We start from the raw sequence: 19,018 nt of genomic DNA, 5'->3' as shown, positions 1-19,018 counted from the left end.
GCTGAAGTAGTCTTTTTTTAAAAAAAGAAGAAGAAAAAGTGTGTGTGTGTGTGTGTGTGTGTGTGTGTGTGTACCGTCAAATTGGATCTGACTCGTACAGGAGACTGCCCCTCCTTCTCCAGCAGAGCATGAAGTAGAGTCTGGATTTTTTGTTTTTTGTTCCTCTCCTCCCCGCCAGGTGCCTGTCGGGGCCTGGGTTTCAGCTGTCCACACCACAGCAGTGGGCAACGAGCTTAAAGCCCCTGATGGCTCTGAGTGCTGACTCTCACCAGTGGCTATGGATGAAGTCACAGGTGATTTTCAGCCAGCGCCGGAAAATAAAAATTTTTTTAAAGCTGTCTAGGAATGACAGAAGAGCTGAGGCCTTTGAGTTGTGGTGCTAAAGAAGAGTGTTGAACATTCCATGGACTATCAAGAGAACAAATAGATTTGTCCTGGAGAGGGTGAAACCAAGTTTCTCCTCGGAGGCAAGGATTTTAAAGCTCCATCTCACATATTTTGGGCTTGTGGCCAAGGGGAACAATTCCCTGGAGAAAGACATCATGCTTGGAAGGGTGGAGAAAAACCACAAGAGAGGAAGAACCAGGATGAGTTGGCACAGTAACTGAGGTAATGGGGCTAGGTGTGTCACAGACAGTGCAAGTGGCTCAGGATAGGAGTTCAGAGCTATTGTACATATGGTTGCTATGAGTCCCAGGCAACTAGATGACACAAAACATCAACAACAGTATCCATGAACAAGGAACATATCCTCATGTGTTTAGATCTCTTACTGTTTCTTAACAGTACTGTATTGTAGTTTTCTTTATAAAGGTCTTTGTGTCTCTAGTTAGGTTTATTCCAAAGTATCTCAATTAATGGTCAGCTATTGGAAGCAGGAGTGGCATCTACTTCCTAAATAACATGCTTCCAGAAACTCTATGAACTTTGATAAATGTCGATAGTTGTAGCGGGGCTTCAGGAGTTTTGTTCATAGGGTCACTATGAGACATGCTCAACTCGAAGGCAATCAACAACAACAATAACAACATTGTAAATGGTATTGTTTTCTTAGTTTCCTTTTCTGTCTCTCTTTTGTTACCATAGAGGAATCCAACTGATTTTTTTATATTGATCCTGCCACTCTACTAAGATTAGGTCTAAGGGATTTTTTGTTGAGTCCTATACTATCATATTGTCTGCATGCAATGACAGTTTTATCATCTCTTTGCCAATTTGGATGCTTCTTATTTAATTCTTTTGTCATATTGTTCTACCAAGTACTTTGAATACAATATTGAATTGTTGCTGTGGTTGTTGTTATGTGCCATCGAGTGGCCTTCCACTCCTAGCAACCCTATGTACAACAGCTCTGAAGCCTGCCCTGTCCTGAGCCAGTTTCACTGACTCTGACTCATCTACCCCCATTGCCCTAGTTTCTGTATCAATCCATCTCATCCGGGTCTTCATCTCCTGTGTTGTCCCTCTACCCTTTTGAGAATGATGTCATTATCAAAGGATCCGTCCCTCCTGGCCACATGCCCAAAGTATGTGAGACAGAGCTCCAAAATCCTAATCTCCAAAAGAAACTTGGTTTCATCCTCTCCAATACAGACTTGTTTTCTTAGCTGTCCATGGTATTTTCAAAATTTTTCTCTAGAACCACACTTAAAGGCATCAATTCTTCTTGTGTCATTCCTAGTCATTGTCTAGCTCTCTGATGCATAGCAAGTAATTATGAAGAACATGGACTGGATCAGGCAAACCTTAGTCTCTAGACAAACAACACTGCTTCTCAATAGTCTAGAAAGGTTCCTGACAGCAAATTTTCTTAATAAAATTCATCTTTTGATTTCCTGACTGCTGGTGCCAAGAAGTGTTGATTGTGGAGCCAAGCAAGCTATAACTGTTAATAACCTCAATCTCTTCTCCATCCATTATGGTGCTGCCAGTTGACCCAATGGTGAGAATCTTTATCTTCTTGATGTTGAGCGTCAATCCATATTGAAGACTACAATCCTTGACCTTCTGCAGCAAGTGCTTCAGGTCCTCCTCAGTTTCAGCAAGTAAGGTTGTGTCATCTGCATAACATAGATTGCTGAGGAGTCTTCCTCCAATCCTAGTGTCACATTTCTCCTCATAAAGCCCAGCCTCCCAAATGAACTGTTCTGCATATAGATTGAAAATATATGGAGACAGAATGCTTTCCTGATGCACTTCCATCCTGATTTTGAACCGTTCAGCAATTCCCTGCTCTGTTTTGAGGATTGCTTCCTGCATAGGAATCAGATTGATTACATCTGTGGAAGGAATTGTTCAAGAAGTTCAATAATAGCAGTGAAAATTAGGCCAGGTGCTGATTGTGACACAATCAGCTACTCATTACAAAATGGGCAAAAGGCATGGAAAGAATTTTCACAGAGGAAGATAATTGAATGGCAAACAGACACATGAAGAAATGCTCCAAATCACTGGCAATATGAAAGATGCAAATCAAAACCACAATGAGGTACCATCTCACTCCAGTAAGAGTGGCAAAGTTTAACAGGGCAGCAAGTAATAGATGTTGGAAAGGATGTGGCAAGAAAGGAACTCTTATACATTGTTGGTGGGATTGTAAAATGGTGCAACCATTCTGGAAGGCAGTTTGGCGCTTCCTCAAAAAAGCTGAACATAGAAATTCCATATGACCCAGTTATTCCACTACTTGGAATATATCCTGAGAATATGAGAACTGAGGCACAAACTGGTATTTGTACATCAGTATTCATAACAGCATTATTCACCATCGCAAGAACATGGAAACAGCTCAAATGTCCAACCACAAACAAATGGATTGAAAAATTATGGTACATTCATGCAATGGAATACTATACAACACACAGGAGCAATAACTTTGTAAATTATTACTTAACTTGGGAGGGAAAGGAAAGCATTATGCTGAGTGAGCTAACTCAGTCTCACAAGGATAAATATTGTATAAGAACGTTATTGTAGAATGAGTATAAGGATCCAGGAGGGGTGGGAGAGGCTGGAAGCAGAGGGATGTGGATGTACAGGAGGAAGAGGGGGTTAATCATTGGGTTGAACAATTTGATGGGTGAGGGGTGAGGGAAATGGAAAGAATTTGTTCGAATTTGTATTAGAATTTTATAAATAAACTAGTGAAAAAATAAAATACATTAGATGTACTAATAAAAAGTGATAAAAATCTTAAAAAGCTAAGGAAGGTAAAATCAAATCCATACGAATCAGAATTTGACCTTGAATCTGTCCCACCTGAATTTAAAATCCAACTCAGGAACAGGTTTGAGGCCTTAAATATTAGTAAACGAAGACCAGATGAGCTGCGGTAGAATATCAAGAATATCATCCATGAAGAATGCTAAAGTTCATTACAAAGACAGAAGAAGAGAAAAAGACCAAAATAGATGTAAGAAGAGACTGTAAATATTGCACTAGAGTGTCAAGTATCCAAACCAAATGGGAGAAATCAAGATATTAAGGAGCTGAATAGAAGATTTTAAAGGGCAGCACGGGAATACAAAGCAAAGTATTATAATGAAATGTGCAAAGAGCTGGATTCAAAAAACCAAAGAGCGGAATTCACTCAGCATTTCTTAAGCTGAAGGAGCAAAAGAACAAATTCAAGCCTCAAGCTGCAATACTTATGGATGCTATGGGCAGAATATTGAATGATCTAGGAATTATTAAAAGAAGATGGAAAGAGTATACAGAATCATTGTACCAAAAAGAATTGGCTGACACAGAAGAATTTCAAAAAACAACATATGATCAAGAGGCAATGAAGGTGAAGGAGGAAGTTCAGGCTTATCTGAAGGACTTGGCAAAAAATAAAGCCTCAAGCGTTGATGAAATACCAATTGACATATTTCAACAAACAGATGCTGTGCTGGACTTGCTCACCAGGTTGTGCCAAGAAATCTGGAGGAAGGAAATATGGACAACCAACTGGGAGAGATCCATTTTTTAAAAAAATTTATTATTTTTTTGTGCGCGTACCGTCAAATCAGATCTGACTGGTACAGGAGGAGATTGTTCCTCCTTCTCCAGCAGAGCATCTGGTGGATTAGAACCGTGCACCTCTGGGATTACAGTACACCTTCTTGCCACTAGGCCACCAGAGCTCGCTAGAGATCCATTTTTAATCCCATTTCAAAAAAAGATAACTCGACAGAGTGTGGAAATTATTGTACAATATCACACACAAGCAAAAGATTATCCAGAAATGACTGTAACAGTACATTGACAGAGAACTACCAGAAATACAAGCTGAATTTAGAAGAGTACATGGAACTAGAGACATTATTGCTAATGTCAGATGGATCTTGGCAGAAAGCAAAGAGTACCAGAGGAATATCTATCTGTGTTTCACTGACTATGCAAAAGCATTTGTGTGAATCACAAAAAATTGTGGTTAACCTTGAGGAAAATGGGAATCCTAGAACACTTGATTGTGTTTATGTGAAACTATATTGAATAGGAATGGTGAAAATTAGCATCCTTATCAGGTCCCTGTTCACAAGGGAAATAGCTTTACTATTTCTCCATTTAAAATGATATTAACTCTTGGGTTTGTGTAAATACTTTTCACTATTTTGAGGAAATTCCCTTCCATTCTATTTTGCAAAGTGTTTCGATTAGGAAGGAATGTTGCATTTTGTCCAAGGTCTTCTCTGTCAGTTGACAGGATCATGTGGTTTTTATTCTCTGATTTGTTATTGTGTTGAATTACGTTGATTATTTTTCTTGTGTTGAGCCATCCTTGCATAACTTTTATTAGTCCCACTTGGTCATGATGAGTTATTTTTTTTAAATACACTGTTGGATTCTGTTGGCCAGGATTTGGTTAAGGATTTTTGCTTCTATATTCATAAGAGAGATTGGCCTGTGATTTTCTTTTTTGATAATGCTTGGCTGGTTTTGGTATTAGGGTTATGATTGCTTCATAGAACGCCTTTGAGAGTGCTCCTTCACCCCCCCTCTATTTTAAAAAATAATTTAAGTATAATCGGTGATAGTTCTTTTCTGAATCTTTGTAGAATTAGCTATGAAGCCATCCGGGCCAGGGCTTTTTTATGGGGGAGTCCTTTTATGACCTGCTCAATTTCTTCTTTGTGATGGGTCTCTTCAAGTGTTCTACATGTCTGTGTCAATCTGGATATTGACATGAGTTTCAAGGAATTTGTCCAAATTTATCAGAGAATAGCTTTTCATAATATTACAATATTATAGCTGTGATCTTCTGTTTCTGTTGTGGTATCACCTCTATAATTTCTTTTTACTTTTTTTTTCTACTAGTATATTTACAAAATTCTAATACAAATTTGAGCAAATTATTTCAATTTCCCTCACCCTCCATTTCTTTTCATTTTAAATAAAATTTTTATTTTATACTGCTTTACTTATAAAGTTCATATTCATTATTTTTACACTGGATCTTTCTCATTTTCTTTACCCATCGCTCCCCCCACCCATCAGATTGTGCTAACCTATGTTTACTCCACCCTCACCCATCCTCACCCCTCTGCTATCCTCCTCCTTGCATCTTCATACACTTTCTACTAATTATCTTTCTATTTCTAATATAATGGTCTAGCTTTTGAGCTGTAGTGTTGGAGAAGAGTATTGAATATATGATGGACTGCTAAGAAAATGAACAGGTTCATCTTGGAGAGAGTTAAACCAGGCTGTTACTTGGAGGCAAAGATTCTAAAGCTTCGTCTGACATACTTCAGACATGTTGCAAGGAGGGACCACTCCTTGGAGAAGGACGTCATGCTTGGGAGGGTGGAGGGACAGCATAGGAGAGGAAGAACCTCGATGAGGTGGATTGATTCAGTGACTGAGATAATGGAAGTGGGTGTGTTAGAGACAGTGAAATTGGCACAGGATAGAGCAGGGTTAGGGATGTTGTACATAGGGTGGCTATGAGTCGCAGGTCACTTGATGGCATACAACAACAACAGTATAGTATTTGTCCGAATGGGACTAAGTTAGCTCACTTAGCATAACGCTCTCCCATCCCTCCCTACTTGTTGTTGTTGTTATGTGCCGTCAAGTCGCTTGCAACTCATAGCGACCCTATGTACAACAGCCCTAAAACCTGCTCTATCCTGTGCCAATCGCATTGCCTCTGGCACACCCATCCCGATTATCCCAGTCACTGAATCAATCCATTTCATAGAGGGTCTTCCCCTTCTGTGCCGTCCCTCTACCCTCCCAAGCATGATGTCCCTCTCCAAGGACCTGTCCCTCCTTACAGCATGTCCAAAGTATGTCAGATGAAGCCTCAGAATTCTTGCCTCCAAGAAGCAGATTGGTTTAACCCTTTCTAGGATGCATCTGTTTGTTTTCTTGGCAGTCCATGGTACATTCAATACTCTTCTCCAGCACCACAGCTCAAAGGCATCAATTCTCCTCCTATCCTCCTTAGTCATTGTCCAACTCTCTGATGCATAACAAGTGATTGCAAAAACCATAGCCTGTATCAGACACACCTTAGTCTCCAGAGTGACACCATTGCTTTTCAGTACTCTGGAGAGGTCCCTAACAGCAGACTTTCACATCGCAATGCGTTTTGTTTTTTTTTTTTTATTTCCTGGCTACTGGTGCCAAGAGTGTTGGCCGTGGAGCCAAGCAGACTAAAGTTGTTAACATTCTCAGTGGTGAGAATCTTTGTGTTCTTGACATTGAGCTTCAATCCATACTGAAGGCTGCACTCCTTTACCCTCTGCAGCAAACATTTCAGGTCCTCCTCAGTTTCAGCAAGCAGGGTTGTGTCATCTGCATAACGCAAATTGTTAATAGATCTTCCACCAATCCTGACGCCACACTTCTCCTCATAGAGCCCAGCCTCTCAGATAATCTGTTCTGCATACAGGTTGAAAAGGTATAGATATAGGACACATCCCTGGCATACACCTTTCCCAATTTTGAACCATGCAGTGTTTTCCTTGCTCTGTTCTGACCACTGCCTCTTGGTCCAAGTATAGGTTTCTCATTAGCACGATCAAGTGTTCGGGGATTCCCATTATTCTTCGAGTCAGCCACAGTTTGTTATGATCCACACAGCCAAACGCCTTTGCATAGTCAATAAAACACAGATAGACATTCCTCTGGTATTCCCTGCTTTCAGCCAAGATCCATCTAACATCAGCTACAATATCCCTAGTACCACGACCCCTTCTAAACCCAGCCTAGACTTCTGGCAGTTCTCTGCTGATGTGCTGTTCCAGTCATTTTTGGATACTCTTCAGTAGAATCTTGCTTGCGTGTGAAATCAATGATAACGTTCTGTAGTTTCCACACTCTGTTGGGTCACCCTTCTTTGGAATGGGAACAAATATAGATCTCTTCCAGTCAGTTGGCCAAGTGGTTGTTCTCCAGATTTCTTAGCACAACTTGGTGAGCACATCCAGGGCAGCATCCATTAGCTGAAATACGTCAGTTGGTATACCATCTATTCCTGGGGCCTTATTTTTTGCTATTTCCTTCAAAGCAGCTTGAACTTTTCCCTAATTAGGTAGTAATTTTTCAAAATCCTGCATGCTAGGTAGTATTCCATCCTACCATCATTTCTCAATACATTTGATTGTGGTTGGACATTTGGCAAGTTTCCATGTTCTGGTGATGGTGAATAACGCTGTTATTAACATTGTAGGGAGGTCTAATGGCCTAGTGGCAAGAAACTGAGCTGCAATCCTGAAGGCATGTAGTTCCAGGCTACCAGCTGCTCTGTAGGAGAAGGATGGACGATCGCCTCTCATGCGGTTAACAATATTTGAAAACCCATGAGAGGGTGAACTATGGGTTGCCTCCAACAAGACAGTAGTAAACAACAACATGAACATTGTGTACAAATCTCCATTTGGTCTCATTTCTAATTTTCCCAGGGTATATCCCAAGCACGGTTTTTGCGTCTTCGATTACCTGGGAAGATGGGCGGGGACTGAGACTGGCCTCTAAGCTGCCCAGCTTTCAGCTCGTCGGACGCCTGTATCCCCTCTCTGAGCAGCCTGCCGAAAGAATGTCCCTTGGACCAGGAGGCAGTCGTCAGAACAGAGCAAGGGAACACTGCATGGTTCAAAATTGGGAAGGGCGTACGCGAGGGATGCATCCTATCTCCACACCTTTTCAACCTATATGCAGAACAGATTATCTGGAAGGCTGGCTCTATGAGGAGAAATGTGGGGTCAAGATTGGTGGACGATTTATCAAGAATCTGCGTTATGCAGATGACACAACCCTGCTTGCTGAAACTGAAGAGGACCTGAAGTGCCTGCTGCAGAGTGTCAAGGACTGCAGCCTACAATATGGATTGAGGATCAATGTCAAGAAGAGAAAGATTCTCACCACTGGACCAATTGGCAGCATCAGGATGGATGGCGAAGAGATTGAGATTGTACACAGCTTTAGTTTGCTTGGCTCCATAGTCAACAGTCTTGGCACCAGCAGCCAGGAAATTAAAAGGCGCATTGCCATGGGAAAGTCTGCTGTTAGGGACCTCTCCAAAGTGCTGAAGAGCAATGGTATCTCTTTGGAGACTAGGGTGCGTCTGATACAGGCCATGGTCTTCGCAATCACCTGTTATGCATCAGAGAGTTGGACAATGACCAAGGAGGATAGAAGGAGAATTGATGCCTTTGAGCTGTGGTGCTGGAGAAGAGTATTGAGAATACCATGGACTGCTAGGAAAACAAACAGATTTGTCCTGGAAAGGGTTAAACCGGGTGGCTCCTTGGAGGCAAGGATTCTGAGGTTCCGTCTAACATACTTTGGACATGTTGTGAGGAGAGACCGGTCCTTGGAGAAGGACATCATGTTTGGGAGGGTGGAGGGACAGCGCAGGAGAGAAAGGCCCTCTATGAGGTGGATTGATTCTGTGACTGGGATAATTGGGATGGGAGTGTCAGAGACAGTGCGATTGGCATAGGACAGAGCAGAGTTTAGGGCTGTTGTACATAGGGTCGCTATGAATCGCAAGCGACTCGACGACACATAACAACAACAACAACATATCCGAAGCAGTGGAATAACTGGTTCATATGGAATTTCTATGTTTAGTTTTTTGAGGAAAGGCCAAACTGCTTTCCAGAATGATTGTACCATTTTACAAACTCACCAACAGTGTATGGGAGTTCCTCTCTCCCCACATCTGCTCCAACATTTTATTACTTGCTGTTCTGTTAAACTTTGGCACACACTGGTGTGTGGTTTAGATTTGCATCTCTCTTATTGTCAGTGATTTTAAGCATTTCTTCATATATCTGTTTGCCATCCAAATATCTTCCTCTATGCAAAGTTTTTACACGTCTTGCCCATTTTGTAATTGTTTTATCAGTCATTTTGTTGTGGAGGCCCTGTAGGATTCTGTAAACTTTTGATATGAGATCCTTGTGTGAAATGGTATTGCCAAATGTTTTTTCCTATTCAGTAGGTTTTCTTATCATTTTTGTTGGAAAATGTTTTTTTATGTGCACATAAAGTCTCATTCACACATTTTCTCCTCTCTTGTTTAGAGTCATCAGGACCTGGAGGAGGTATTTAAGGTATTTAAAGTTTGACCTAAGTCTCTAGTTGGGTGGGTGATGGGTGAAGTGGCTTAATTCTGAATGGTGGGTTAAAGGCAAGGGTGGAACGTTTCCTTTATTGTGGTGTTTTAAAAAAATTATTTATTTATTTTTATTTAAGACTCTTGTTTAGAGTCAACAGGATGTGGAGGAGGACCTGTGTATATCATGTTGGACCTAAGTCTAAAATTTGGAGGATGATGGTTGAAGAGATTGGATTCTGAAAGGTGGACTTTCTTGTTTTGGTTGAGGGTTGGGTGTAAACTGGTTAGTTGGTTTTTATTTAAGATTCTTGTTTAGAGTCAACAGAAACTGGAGAAGAGCCTGTGTGTTTAAGATCGGGCCTAAGACTCCAATTTAGAGACTCATAGTTAAAGTAGTTGGATTCTGAATGGTAGCCTATCTTGTTTTGGTTCCAGAGTTGAGTGTGGGCTGTTTTGTTGGTTGTTTTTTATTTAAGACTCTTATTCACAGTCAACAGGACCTGGAGTAGGGTCTGTGTATTTAAGGGGTTGAATTCTAAATGGTGGGCTCTCTTGTTTTAGTTGAAGGTCAGGCTAGACTGTTTGCTTGGTGATTTTTATCTAAGACTATTGTTTAGAGTCAACAGGACCTGGAAGAGGGCCTGTGTATTGAAGGTCAGGCCTTAGGTTCCTTTATGGAAGCTAATGAATCAATCAGTAAATTTCTGAAAGGTGGGCTCTCTTTCTTTGGTTGAGGGTTGAGTGTGGACTCCTTGTTGTCTGATTTTTATTTATGACTCTTGTTTAAAGTCAACAAGACCTGGAAAAGGGCCTATGTATTTAAGGTTGGGACTAAGTCTCCAGTTTAGATGCTGATGGGTGAAATGTTTGGATTCTGAAAGGTGGGCTGTTTTGGTTTGGTTGAGGGTGGGGTGGACTGATAGATTGGTTCTTTTTTTATTTAATACTCTCATTTAGAGTCAATAGGCCCTGATGGATGGCCTGTGCATTTAAGTTCAAGCTTAGGTCTCCCGTATGGTGGATGATGTGTCAATCCATTGGATTCTTAGAGATGGTCTATCTTGTTTTGGTTAAGGGTTGGGTGTGAACTATTTGGTTGGTTGTTTTTTATTTAAGTTTCTTGTTTAGAGTCATCAAGGATGTGAGGAGAGCCTGTGTATATAAGGTCGGGCCCAAGTCTAAAGTTTGGAGGATAATAGGTGAAACGATTGGATTATCAAAAGCGGGCTAACTTATTTTCATTGAAGGTCAGCTATGGACTGTTTGGTTAGGTATTTTTTATCTAAGACTCTTTTTAGAGTCAACAGGACCTGGATGAAGGGCTCTGTACTTAGGGTCAGCCCTAAGTCTCCAGTTTGGAGGCTAATGGGTGAAGCATTAGGATTCTGAAAGCTCCCTTGGTTTGGTTGAAGGTCAGGTGTGGACTGTTTGACTGGTTGTTTTTTATCTATAGTTGATAGGATGTGGAGGAGTTCCTGTGTATTTCAGATTGGGTCTGTCTCTTGTTTGGAGGCTGATGAATAAAGCAGATAGATTGTGAAAGGTGGACTATCTGGTTTTGGTTGAGGGTCGAGTGTATTTAAGATAGGGCCTAAGTCACCAGGTTGGATGCTGATGGGTGAAGCAGCTGAATTCTGAAAGGAGATCTCTCTTATTTATTTGAGTATTGGGGGTCCACTGTTTGGTTTGTTTGGTTTTTTGTTTGTTTGGGGTTTTTTTATCTAAGACTCTTGTTTAAAGTCAACAGGACTTGGAGGAGGGTCTGTGTATTTAAGGTCATGCCTAAGTCTCCAGTTTGGCAGCTGATATGGGAAGGGGTTGGATTGTGATAGGCGTGTTCTCTTGTTTTAGTTGAGAATTGGGGTGAACTGTATGTTTGGTTATTTGTTTGGTTTTTTAATCTAAGCCTACATTAAAATGTAAGTCTACATTGAAAAGGACCTGGAGGAGGGCCCGTGTGTTTATGGTTGTCCATAAGTCTCCAATTTGGAGGTTGATGGGTGAAACATTTGGATTCTAGGAGGTGGGCTCTCTTTGTTTTGTTGAGAATGGACTGAACTGTTTGTCTGATTCTTTATATCTAAGACTCTTGTTTATAGTCAATAGGACCTGGAGCAGGGCCTGTGTATTTAAGATCAGGCTTAAGTCTAGTTGGGTGGCTGATGGGTGAAGCAGTTGGATTCTGAAAGGTGGCTCTCTTATTCTGGTTGAGGGCATGGGCGTGGACTGTTGTGTGTGGTTGTTTTGTTTTGTTTTTAATTTAAGACTCTTATTTATTGATGCAGAAAATGCATTTGAAAAAATCCAACACACCTTCCTGATTAAGACACTCAATGAAATTGGAATAGAAGGGAATTTCCTCAGCATAGGGAAAAGTATATATGCAAAACCAAGAGCCAATATAAGTATCAAAGGAGAAAGTACTTACTAGGGCAAAACGACAAGAGAAGGAAATAAAAGGCATCCAGATTGGCAAAGAGATACTTAAACTGTCACTATATGCGCATGATATGATAGAGTACACAGAAAACTCCAAGAACGCAACAACAAAAACAACAAAAGCTGTTGGAGGTAGTAGGTCAACTTACAGGATACAATGTCGATATCCAAAGACAGGGGTGGCACACTCCAGTGACGCAGGCAGTGCACTCCAGTGACGCAGGCAGTCTGATGTACTGAGGACCTGTGACTTGGCAGCTTACCATCTGGGAACAGACTGAAGCCCCTAACTCTGGAGGCGCCCAAGCCCCCGCCCCCCGCCCCCACACCCCCCGCCTCCGCCACAGCACCGAGTCCCTGGGACACCACCCCTGCTATCTTCCCACCCCAGCACCCCTGGCACACCCTGGTGACCAGGTCACAGTCCTGCACCCCAGGCAGTGCCCCACAGTCATTAGAGAGTCCTTCATGCAGCACAGAGACCTACCAACAGCCGTGGACAGGAGGATTTTTAACACAAAGACACGCTGCATATCCAGCCATCGCCCAAAGCCACCAATCAAGCTGCGATGGGACTGATCTGCCGCGAGAAAAGCTGGTACGATCCTAACTGGGTTTTCTTGGGCACCATCAATTGCCTGGGAGAGTACCCAAGGGTGAGCCCACTGGTGTGAATTTGGCTGAGTTCTCTTGGGCCAGCCAACTGCCCAGGAACAAGCCAGCCAGTGGTAATTTGTCTGAACTTTTGTGGACACTGCAGACCAGCTAGAGGTGAGTGGGTTGGTGGGAATTTGACTTTGACTTGTTGGGTTCCGTTGGACCCAGTACCCTGCTTGGGCAGGGGCCACTGCATGAGGGCACCTGTGTAAGTACCACTGGACAGAGACCACTGAGTGAAAAGCAGTGGGTGGGAGACAGCTGGAATTTGAATAAGGACCCCAATAGCAAGCACACTGAGACAGCTGAGGTCTGAATGAGGTCTCCCAAGTGGTTGACCTGCCATTGTGATCACCCCACCCCCGAGCATGCCCCACCCCATTTGGCTCCACACCTGTGCCTACACGTATGGTCAATCAACTAGCCTTTAATCTGGAGCACCTTACCCTGCCTTGCCTATAAGAGGCTGCTCTCACAGGCTCTGAACTGACATTTCCTTGGAGTCAAAAGTTCAGAGAAAAACACAAGTGGGGTAGCTACCCAAGTGATCCCTAGAGCATTGTGTTCAGAGCAAGAACATATCCATGTCTCAAAGAAAGAAAGCTATCCCAAACACTATACAAGTACAAAGCAAGATATCACCCTCAAAGGGTGACACAGAATCAATAGATTTCCTAATGCCAAAAAGTCTGATGAAACTTTCCGACACAGAATTTAAAAGAACAATGATTGAATATTTTCAATGGATGAAAGACAAACTTGAAGAATTACAAGACACTGCAAGCAAAAACCAGGAGGAGATTTAAAAAAAAAAAACCAATACAGAACAATGCAGGTAAAACAAACGAGGCATTAGCAGCACTGGAAAAACAAGAAACCAAGATCCCAAATATGAGGTCCAAAGTTTCAGATGTTGTCAACATGATGGAGGGACACAAGAGCAGAGTTGAAGAGATGGAACACAGAATGAGTAAAATACAAGATAGAATTGTCACCACTGGTCTGCTAGAGCAATAAGCCAACTCAAAAAGGAAGATAAAAGAAGAAAACCTATGAATAATGTGGGACACCATCAAGAAAAATAACATGTGCATCATAGAAATCAGGAAGAAGCAAGTAAAGGTACTGAAAAAGTGGTGGAAGAATTACTAGAGGAAAACTTCCCAGTCATAATGAAGAATGAGAGAATATATATTCAAGAAGCTGAGCAAACACCATATAGAGCAGACCCCAAAAGAAAAACACCAAGGCACACCATTGTTAAATTTGCCAGAACCAAACATAAGGAGAGAATCCTGAAAGCAGCAAGGAGAAACAAAGAGTAACCTATAAGAGCAGATAAGATTAAGTGCCGATTTCTCAGCAGAAACCATGTGAGCAAGAAGAGAGTGGAATGACATATCAAACACTCAAAAACCACAACTGTCAACCAAGAATACGGTACTCAGCAAAATTACCATCAAATATGAAGGAGAGATCAAGATATTCCCAGAAAAACAAAACCTAAGAGAGTCTGTAAAAACAAGACCAGCAATGCAGGGAACATTCAGAGATATCCTCCTTACAGAGGTACCACAGTAAGCAGCATGGACCAAAGTAACTAGCAACAACACCAAAAAGAACTCAACAAAATGATAGCAATAAAACTCTACCTTTCAATATTCACACTGAATGTGAATGGTTTGAATGCACCACTGAAGAGAAAAAGAATAGCAAATTCAATAAAAAAAGCAAAATCCATCAAGAGACACACCTGAAAAATAAAGATAAAGGCAGACTAAAAATAAAAGGGTGGGGAAAAAAATACCAAGCAAACGGCAACAAGAAAAAAGCAGAAGTAGCTATGTTAATCTCTGATAAAGTAAATATCAATGTAAAAACCATCACAAAGGACAAGGAAGGTCACTACATAATGCTAAAAGGGTCAATAGAACAAGAGGACATAGCAATAATAAATATCTATGAAACAAAAGAAAGACCTGTAAAATGCATAAAACAAACATTAACAAAACTGAAAAAGGAAATAGACAACACTACTATAGTACTTGGAGACTTTAATAAATCCCTCTCAAGAAAAGACAAAGAAAGCTACTAGAAAGAATCTCAACAAAAACATTCAAGAATTAAACCACACAATAAACCAACTTGACCTCATAGATATTTATAGGCTAATGCATCCCAAGAAAGCACAGTATACCTTCTTCTCCAATGTGCATGGAATGGTCTCCAGAATAGATCACATTCTAGGTCACAAGGCAAACATCAAAAAATTAAAAAAACAGAAATAATACAAAGCACCTTTTCAGACCATAATGCTATAAAATTAGAAATTAATAATAAGAAGATAAAGGAGGAAAAAAACATACATTTGGAAGCTGAACAACTTCTTGCTTGAGCATGACTGGGTACTAGAAGAAATAAAAAATTAAATTAAAAAGTTTCTTGAAACAAATGACAATGAAAACACCACTTATCAAAACCTCTGGGAAACAGCCAAAGCCGTAATCAGAGGTCAATTTACAGCAATAAGCAAACACATCAAAAGACAGGAAAAACAGACTATTGACTCTCTAACCCAATATCTCCAGCAAGTTGAAAAAGAACAGCAAAAACCCCCAACAGCCTCCAAAAAACCTGAAATTATACAAATTAGAGCGGGAATAAATGAAATAGAAAACCAAAAAAAACAATTGAAACTATCAACAAAATTCGGAGTTGGTTCTTTGAAAAGGCCAATAAAATCAACAAACCATTAGCAAAACTCACGAAAGAAAAAAAAAAAAGACACAAATAATCCGAATAAGAGCTGAATCAGACAACATCAAAACAGAAACAACTAAAATAAAAAAGCTAACATTAGAGTATTATGAAAAACTATACTCAAACAAATATGAAGACCTTGAGGCAATGGACAAATACTTAGAAATGCACAACCTACCTAAACTAACAGAAACTGAAATTGAACATCTGAACAAACCCATTACAAAAGAAGAAATTGAAAAGGTAATACAACAACTTCTGACCAAAAAATGCTCTGGACCAGAGGGCTTTACAAGTGAATTTTACCAAACATTTAGAGAAGAACTGTCATCAATTATACATAAACTATTTCAGGAAATATAAGAAGAAGGAATTCTTCCAGATTCATTCTATGAAGCAAACACATCCTTGATACCAAAGCGAGGAAAGGACAAAACCAAAATAGAAAATTGTAGGTCAGTATCCCTTATGAACATAGATCCAAAAATCCTGAATGAAATACTGGCCAACAGAATCCAACGATACAACAAAGAATTTATTCATCATGACCAAGTGCGATTTATAATAGGTATGCAAGAATGGTTCAATATAAGAAAAAAAATAATGCAATTCATCACATTAACAAAGCAAAGAAAAAGAACCACATGATCCTATTAATTGATGCAAAAAAGACCTTTGACAAAATCCAACACCCTTTCCTGATTAAAACACTAAACAAAATAGGATTAGAGGGAAATTTCTTCAACATAGTAAAAAGTATTTATGCAAACCTGACAGCCAAAGTTGGTCTCAATGGAGAGAGGTTAAAAGCATTCCCATTAAGAACAGGAACTAGGCAAGGATGCCCACTCTCACCTCTCTTATTCAATATTTTATTGGAAGTCTTAGTGATAGCAAGAAGACAAGAGAAGGAAATAAGAGGTATCCAAATTGTCAAAAAGGGGGTAAAATTATCTCTCTGTGCAGATGATATGATAGTATACCTAGAAAACCCTAAAGACTCAGCAAGAAAACTATTGGACATAGTTGACCAATTCAGCAAAGTAGCACGATACAAGATCAACATACAAAAATCAGTTGGATTTCTCTACAGTGACAAAGAGAATACAGAGCCCGAGGTAAGGAAAAACAATACCCTTCACAATAGCTAATCACAGGATTAAATACTTGGGAGTAAATCTAACCAGAAGCACAAAGGATCTATTCAAAGAAAATTACAAAACATTACTACAAGAAACAAAAAGAGACCTGGAGAGTGGAAAAATAGCCCTTGCTCATGGATAGGAAGACTCAGTATTCTGAAAATGGCAATACTACCAAAGGCAATTTACACATTCATTGCAATTCCAATACAAATCCCATTATTCAATGAGATGGAAAAGGAAATGTCCAGTTTAATTTGGAATAGAAAGAAGCCCTGAATAAGCAAAGTATGCCTTAAAAATAGAAAAAAGGTAGGAGGCATCTCACTCCCTGATTTAAAATCCTACTACACTGCCATGTTGGTTAAGACAGCATGGTACTGGTACAATGACAGATACATAGATCAAAGGAATGAAATTGAGAACTAGGAAATCAGCCCATCTACCCATGGTCACCTGATTTTCACAAGGAGATGAAATCAGTTAAGTGGGGAAACTACAGCTTTTTAACAAATGGTTTTGGCAAAATTGGAAAACAACCTGCAGAAGCAAGAAACACTGCATGGTTCAAAATTGGAAATGGCGTACGCCAGGGATGTGTCCTGTATTCATACCTTTTTAACCTGTATGCAGAATAGATTATCTGAGAGGCTGGGCTCTATGAGGAGAAATGTGGGGTCAAGATTGGTGGAAGATTTATCAACAATCTGCGTTATGCAGATGGCACAACCCTGCTTGCTGAATCTGAGGAGGACCTGAAGCACTTGCTGCAGAGGGTCAAGGACTGCAGCCTTCAATATGGATTGAGGCTCAATGTCAAGAAGACAAAGATTCTCACCACTGGACCAATTCGCAACATCAGGATGGATGGTGAAGAGATTGAGATTGTACACAGCTTTACTTTGCTTGGTTACACAGTCAGTCAACACTCTTGGCACCAGTAGCCAGGAAATTAAAAGCTGTATTGCGATGGGAAAGTCTGCTACTAGGGCCTCTCTAAAGTACTGAAGAGCGATGGTGTCTCTCTGGAGAGTAAGGTGCATCTGTTACAGGCCATGGACTTTGCTATCACTTGTTATGCATCAGTGAGTAGGACAATGACTAGGGAGGATAGAAGGAGAATTGATGCCTTTGAGCTGTGGTGCTGGAGAATAGTATTGAGGGTACCATGGACTGCTAGGAAAACAAACAGATTCATCCTGGAAAGGGTTAAACAGGGCGGCTCCTTGGAGGCAAGGACTGCTAGGCTCTGTCTAACATTCTTTATATATGTTGTAAGGAGGGACTAGTCCTTGGAGAGGGACATCATTCTTGGGAGGGTGGAGGGACAGTGCAGGAGGGGAAGGCCCTCTATGAGGTGGATTGATTCAATGACTGGGGTAATCAGGATGGATGTGTCAGACACACTGCGATTGGCACAGGACAGAGCAGAGTTTAGGGCTGTTGTACATAGCATCACTGTGAGTCGCAAGCGACTCGATGGCACATAACAACAACAACGACAACAATCTGCAGTAAACTCAAGCAAGATCCACACCTCACTCCACATACAAAAACCAACTCAAGATGGATCATGGGCCTAGGACTAAAACCAAGGACTATAAACTTCATTAAAGAAAATTTTGGAAGAACTCTAGTAGTCCTAATCCACAACATAAATAGTCTTCCAAGTATCCTGAAAAATCTACAACCAGAAGAAGATAAAACAGATAAATGGGACCTTCTAAGAAGAATCAAATCCCTATGCACATCCAAAAACTTCTCCAATAGGTAAAAAGGGAAGCCACAGATTGGGAAAAAGTATTTGGTAATGACATATCAGATAAGGGACTTAAATCTAGAATTTATAAAATGCTTGAGCACCACAACTTGGTGAGCACATCCAGGGCAGCATCTTTTAGCTGAAATATGGCAATTGGTATACCATCTGTTCCTGGGGCCTTATTTTTTTGCTATTTCCTTCAAAGCAGCCTGAACTTCTTCCTTCATCACCATAGGCTCTTGCTCATATGTTGTTTCATGAAATTCTTCTGTGTCTGCCAATTCCTTTTGATGCAGTGACTCAGTATATTCTTTCCATCTTTTAATATTTCCTGGATCATTTAATAGTCTGCCTAAAGCATCCTTGATTATATCAACTCTAGGTTTGAATTTGTTCTTCAGTTCCTTTACCTTAAGAAATGCTGAGTGAGTTCTGTCCATTTGATTTTCTGATTCCAACTCCTTGAACATTTCATTGTAATATTTTACTTTGTCATCCCATGCTGCCTTTTGAAATCTTCTATTCAGCTCTTTAGTTATCTTGAATTCTTCCTTTTGATTTGGCTTCTCTGTGCTGCAGTGCAGTATTCAGAGCCTCTTCTGACATCCATTTTGGTCTTTTCTTCCTCTTCTGTCTTTGCAGCGATTTTTTGGAGTCTTCTGGATGATACTCTTGATTTCTTCCCACAGCTCCTCTGTGGAT

Source organism: Elephantulus edwardii, unplaced genomic scaffold, assembly GCF_000299155.1.
Source record: "Elephantulus edwardii isolate Elephantulus edwardi_28Jun2011 unplaced genomic scaffold, EleEdw1.0 scaffold00239, whole genome shotgun sequence".
NCBI classification, from domain to species: domain Eukaryota; kingdom Metazoa; phylum Chordata; class Mammalia; order Macroscelidea; family Macroscelididae; genus Elephantulus; species Elephantulus edwardii.
The sequence above is the reverse complement of the archived record's forward strand: the minus strand, read 5'-3'. Positions refer to the sequence as shown.